The sequence below is a fragment of the Otolemur garnettii genome, unplaced genomic scaffold (assembly GCF_000181295.1).
Source record: "Otolemur garnettii isolate 467f Iridium unplaced genomic scaffold, OtoGar3 scaffold00016, whole genome shotgun sequence".
NCBI lineage: Eukaryota > Metazoa > Chordata > Mammalia > Primates > Galagidae > Otolemur > Otolemur garnettii.
In genome coordinates this window covers 29,718,131-29,725,042 of record NW_003852411.1, presented here as the reverse complement: position 1 = coordinate 29,725,042, position 6,912 = coordinate 29,718,131, and positions in this window count along the sequence as shown.

Genomic DNA, 6,912 nt, shown 5'->3' with positions numbered 1-6,912 from the left:
AAAAAAAAAAAAAAAAAAAAAAAAAATTACTCTTAAGGGTGGACTAGATGGTGACATTGGTACATACCTTCATTTTTTTTTTTTTTTTGAGACAGAGTCCCACTATGTTGCCCTTGGTAGAATGCCATAGTGTCATAGCTCACAGCAACCTCAAAACTCTTGGGCTTAAGTGATTCTCTTGCCTCAGCCTCCCAAGTAGCTGGGACTACAGGTGCCCACCACAATGCCTGGCTAATTTTTGGTTGTAGTTGTCATTGTTGTTTTTGGCAGGCCTAGGCTGGGTTCAAATCTGCCAGCTATGGTGTATGTGGCTGGTGCTCTAGCCACTGAACTACAGGTGCCAAGCCAGTATACATTTTCTTAAAGGGAAAACTTAGAAGATGACCTTAGTGATATTCAGCAACGAAACATGTAACAATTTTTCTAGGACGAGTTTCAGAATTTAATTATCCAGCCTCATATGATAATTACCTTATTCATGCAACTACATGCAGAAAAGTAGCAGGTCTCTTTCACAGTTGGACCCTGAAAGGGTTCTATCTATACATCTGGCACAACTTATTATTACAAATGTGCCATACAGGTTTATGAAGTGCAGGCAGAATGGGGACTGAAGACCCCATTCTTGGCAAGGGAAGGCACCCCCAGAAAAAGGGAAAATTAAGAAGTAACTGAGGAAGTTGGAACAAAGAAAAGTCAGCTAGTTTAAGCCGCCAGCCATTGCTAAATTTCTTATCTGAACAAATTTCTGGCCTTTCTTAAAACTCTGGCCTATTGGGGATACAGCTTACACAAACACCCCTGCTGAGTCTGTGAACACTTTGAGGAAAAACACAATGGCTGTAGAAGAGGCTATGGCAAGACCCAGAAAAGAGACATCATCTAGGTTGTTTCCTGCCCATTAAACCAGGCGTCCTCAAACTATGGCCCACCTAGGACATTTATCTGGCCCACCAGGTGTTTTTGCTGCTGCTGCCTTTCCTGCTTAGCAGCCGACTCATCCTGGGGCCCACAGTCCGGCCCTCCAGTGGTCTGAGGGACAGTGAACTGGCCCCCTGTTTAAAAAGTTTGAGGACCCCTGCAACAGACAAAGAAGATACCCATTGTGGAGATTTGCATTTGGCTGGGGCAGAGACCAAGGGAACAGCTCAAGCCCTAAGATATGGGCAGGAGGGCTTATATCCCTTATGGCAGAGGAAAATCCCCTGTGGTGATGATGAGAGGAAAATGCTTTTCTCCCACTGATTCCTCAGAGGAAATTAAAGCCAGTGGCATTTTACTCCACAATGAACTAGCGGAGTGTTAACACCTCTCTAGCAATCAGTGTGTGTGACTCTACACAGGAGGCTGCCCCCGCGCAAGGCTCAAGTTTCAGATTTCTCAAAACTGCTCAAATCCTTAAAGTTAATATAATAATAGGAGCTGATATGCTCACTCAGAGAAACTGCTGGTGTCTTTGTCCTCCCTCAGCTTACCATCTGGGCAAAGAGATTTGAATGAAAGCTGAGTGGAAGAGATGCTCAGGGCCATTCACCGGAACCCACATATGGGGGGGGGGTGGTCCCCTGACCTCCCACCTTAGAAAATTCTATTCTGTGTCTCGTGTCTTCTTTCTTTATTGTTCTTCCTAACTTTACATTTCTTCAGTCGTGCCAGTTCCACAAGTCTTAGCGGACCCTGCCCCGGGGGCAGGACCTCAACAGTGACGCTCTCAAACTGGTTACACAGAATGAAGAACTCTAGTGAAAATGGGATTGCTAATGTGAGAAAATGATCCTTTTGTGTTATCTACAAAAGCATGATTTACCACTTGGTGGCCATCCCTGGAGAATGGTTCACCGTGGAGAGAAAGAGTAGCCTGCAACATGAGAGAGAGGTAAGGGAGAGAAAGGGAGGTACCACTGCCGTTTTTATTCCAGGGGAGCCTAAGGCTCTAGTCTACTGCAAACCTCTTTTGATTTTGGAGAATTTGGGGAGTTGGTTCTTAAATCTTCAAAAAAGAGTTCTTGCCAGAGACCCAGGAATGATTTTTGAGACTGCATCATTTTTAGGTAAACCAAAGCCTGCTGTTGGCCTCCATCAGCCTTCCAATAATGAAGAATCAGCTGCTCCTTCAGCCTGCAGGAGTCTGTGATTCCAGCAGTCACTCCAGCCACATCTTCATTCCCCACCACTAGCTGGAGTGAAAGCACTGCCTGTGAACTTGTCCTGCACTATGTTCTTCCTCTCAAGACTTATTTCCTGCCTGTTACAGCCTGAATTATGTTTCCCCATAATTCATATGTTGAAATCTTAACTTGAGTACCTCAGAATGTGACTGTACTTGAAGATAGTGTCTTTAAAGAGGTGACTAAGGCTGAAGTCATTAGGGTTGGTCCTAATCCAAAATGACTGAGGTCCTTGTAAGGGGAAATTAGGGCACAGATTTGTACAGAGAGAATCCCTCCAGCAGCCTGTATTCTGACTTGAACAGCAACCTCAACTCTTCCTGGGTGTTCAGCCTTCTGGCCCACGCTGCTGGCATTAGACTTGCCAGTCTTTATAATGACGTGAGCCAGTTCCTTAAATTCCTCTTTCTTTCTTCCTCTCCCTACTCTCCACTTCCTTTCCTTCATGCTACCATTTCTGAATTTCCTTATGCCTTTAGTCTTTTATTTATCCTATTGGTTCTGGTTTTCTGGAGACCCTGACTGATACACATCTGATCCCTTTTCCTACCTCACTTTATAGGCCATACCCTTTACCTACTTGCTCTGCCCTGAGAATACAACTTCTTTTTCGTTAGGAGATGCCCTTAGGCTGGGTGTGGTGGATCCTGCCTATTATCCTAACACTCTGGGAGGCCAAGGTGGGTGGATTGTTTGAAATCATGAGTTCAAGACCAGCCTGGGCAAAAGCGAGATCCTGTCTCTTCTAATTTCTTTTTTTTTTTTCTTTCTTTTTTAGAGACAGTCTCACTTTGTAGCCCTCAGTAGAGTGCTGTGGCATCACAGCTCACAGCAACCTCCAGCTCTTGGGCTTAGGCAATTCTCTTGCCTCAGCCTCCTGAGTAGCTAGTACTACAGGTACCCGCCACAATGCCAGGTTGTTTTTTTGTTGCCGTTTGGCCAAGGCTGGGTTCAAACCCGCCACCCTTGGTATATGAGGCCAGTGCCCTACTCACTGAGCCACAGGCACCACCCGACCCTGTCTCTACAAAAAAATAGAAAATCTGAGGCAAGAGGATCATTTGAGCCTAAGAATTTGGTAACAGCTTGAGACTCTGTCTCAAAAAAGAAAAAAAAAAAAGGTGACCTTAGTGATATTCAGCAATGAAGCATGTAACACTTTTTCTAGGACGAGTTTCAGAATTTAATTCTCTGAGTGTCAGGAATCTAACCCAAACTAGCTTGAGAAAATAAAACTAACTAACAACATGCACACACACACACACCAGGAAGGATCCTAGAAGGTTTTTACAACAAAGTGAGACGAAGGCTGAGTCTCAGGATTCACCATTATCTTTTCTTTTCTTTTGAGATAGGGTCTCATTATGTTGGCCAAGTTGGTTTCAAATTCTGGCCTCCAGTGATCCTCCTGCCTCAGCCTTCTGAGTAGCTGAGACTATAGGCACAGCTAGCTCTATGATCTTCTTACCTTGAGTTTTTTCCCTTGTACTATAATACTGCAATGATATTGTTGATGCTGTTTTTACACTTAAGTGTTTCTTTTGGACACATCTCTTGAAATGGAATTACTAGATGATAAAGTTTACAGATTGCAAGTTTCTTTTTTTTTTTTTTTAATTTTTTTTGAGATAGAGTCTCACTCTGTTGCCCAGGCTAGATTGCCATGCATCAGCCTAGCTCACAGCAACTTCAGACTCCTGAGCTCAAGGGATCTTCCCACCCCAGTCTCTCAGAGTGCTAGGGTTATAGGTATGAGCTGCCATGCCCGGCCCAAATTTCAAATTTCTAATAATGTCTTCCAAAAATGTTCACCAGTTTAGAAGCCCGTGACTTGTGTTCCACTTTTGAAATACAAAAATTGGGGTGAAAATCAACTGCTCAGGATGGGCAGCCCCTTAACAATTTCTGTAATGGAAAGTGAGGAATGACTACTTAGGATTTCAATGGGAGAAAATATTTTGGTTTCAGGGAAAGATTTCAATAGGAGAAATTATGAAAAACCAGGTCATTTTCTGCTTTGGGTTTCTGCCCTTTGAGTTTTTGGATGCTATCATCTTCCCCAGACTCTGGTCCCCTCTTCTCTAAGAGGCTGCATTGCTGGTTGAAGGCAGTCTTTTTATCCTCAGTTCCTGTTGGAAGCAAACTACTCTAATGCCTTCTTGATGAGATTTTAACTAGGAATTATCTTAAACAATAAAGAAGCAATACTTCCAGGAAAATTCAAAGGTTAAAAACTCTTGGTGGGGCAGCACCTGTGGCTCAAAGGAGTAGAGTGCCCAGCCCCATATGCTGGAGGTGGTGGGTTCAAACCCAGCCCTGGCCCAAAACTGCAAAAACAAAACAAAACAAAACAAAAAACTCTTGGTAACACTCATCTGAGTAAAAGCTACTTTTTTTTTTTTTTTTTTTGAGATGAGTCTCACTCTGTCACTCTTGGTAGAGTGCTGTGGTGTCACAGCTCACAGTAACCTCAGACTCGTAGGCTCAAGCAATTCTCTTGGCTCAGCCTCCCAAGTAGCTGGGACTACAGGCGCTCACCACAATGCCCGGCTAATTTTTGTTTGTTTGTTTAGCAGGCCTGGGCTGGGTTCAAACCCACTAGCTCATGAGCATGTGGCCAATGCCCTAACCCCTGAGCTATGGGTACCCTAAAAGCTACTTTTAAATATGTGTTAGGAACCAGACACTGTCCATTTTGTAGATTAGGAAACTGGAGCTCTGAGAGGTCAAGTTGCTTTATTCAAGATCCCATTGTCAGCCTTAATTTTTTTTAAATTGTTGATAAAAATTCATATGATGTATGTTTTATACTATATAATTTATAACATGACATATAATTTACCATCTTAACTATTTTTAAGTATACAGTTTGGTATTGTTAACTATACTCACATTGCTGTGCTATGGCTCTATAGAACTTTTTCTTCTTGCAAAACTGAAACCCTATACACAGTTATCAGCTCTCCTAACCCCAACCCCAACCCAGCAATGCCATTCTGTTTTCTGTTTTTATGAGTTTGACTATTTTAGATACTTCTTACAAGTGAAATCATACAGTATGTGTCCTTAAAGTTCATCCATGTTGTAGCCCTTGGCTGAATTTCCTTCCTTTTTAAAGTCTGAGTAATATCCCATTGTATGTATCCATCTTTATCCATTCATCTTTTGATGGACATTGGGATTGCTTCCACCTTTTGGCTATTGTGAACAGTGCTTCCAGTGAACATGAGTGTGCAAATATCTCTTTGAGATCTTGATTTCAATTTTTTGGGGGGGGGTACATACCTAGAAATGGGATTGCGGGATCATATGATAATTTTATTTTCAATTATTTGAGAAACTTCTATACTGTTTTCCCAATGGCTGCATCATCTTACATTCTTACCAACATGCACGCACAAGAATTCCAGTTTATCTACATCCTTGCCAACACTTATTTTATTGATAGGGGCCATCCTAACAGATGCGAAGTGACACACCTCCCTATCCTTTTGATTTGCACTTCTCTAGTGATTAATGATCTTGAGATAATGTTTTCATATGCCTTTTGGCTATTTCTATACTGTCCTTGGAGAAATGTCTAAGTTTTTTGTCTACTTTTTCATCAGGTTATTTGGGGGTATTTTATTGTTATTGAGTTGTTTTAGGAATTAAAAAAAACATGTTTGGTTCTTAACCTTTTATTGAATATACAATTTGCAAATATTTTCTCCCATTCTGCAGGTTGCCTTTTCACACTGTTTTCTTCCTTAGATACACAGACCTTTTTAAATCTGATGCTTTTCCACTTGTCTATTTTATCTATTGCTGCCCCATGATCTAACTTTTGACCCTTATACCATATTGTTCAACTCATTCGTACTGCATGGTCACTTGCACAGAATATATAGTTGAGAAATAGGTTCTTGCCCTCAGTTTGGCTCCTGGCACAGACCTCTTAAAACCCTTGTAATTTTCTGAGTGATAGAAGCACTAGTAGTACCTTTTGTACTAATATCCCAGTTCCTGAGACAAAACTCCTTTGTCCAAAATTTTTTGCCATTTCCTGGGTGAACAGAGTGTCTTTGTTCTAATGAAGTTACTCTTGATGGGCTCCTGGATGGGGCTCATTTCCAAAAAGACCAAGCCAGGATCAGAAGTTTGGAACTTTCAGCTCTAGCCCCCATCCTCCAGGGAAGTAAGGACTGGAGATTAAATTAATAATCCAAAATATCTACATGATGAAGCCTCTATAAAAATCCCTAAAAGACAGGGTTTGGAGAGCTTCTGGTTGGTGAACACATCCGCATGCTGGGAGAATGATATACCCCAGCTCCACTGGGACTGAAGTTTCTGTTCTCTGAACACTTGTGGATCTTGGCCTATGTACATGTTCATCTGGCTGTTCTTCTTTGTACTTTGTCATATCCTTTATTATATGATAAACTGGTAAATGTAAGGGTTTTTCTGAGTTCTTTAAGCCATTGTAGCAAATGATAGAACCAAGAAAGAGATTGTAGGAACCTCCGATTCATAGCCATCACTCAGAAGTACAGGAAGCCCAGTTTTGTGTTGGCAGCTGAAGAGGGGGCAGTCTTGTGGGACAGAGTGCTTGACTTGTAGGATCTGGTTCTAACTCTAGGTAGATAGTGTCGGTATTTAATTGAATTATAGGATACCCAGCACCAGCTTGATATATAAGAGAGAACTGCTTAATATGTTAAAGCCCATGTTTCATGCCAGAAGTGTTGAAAGTGTGAATATA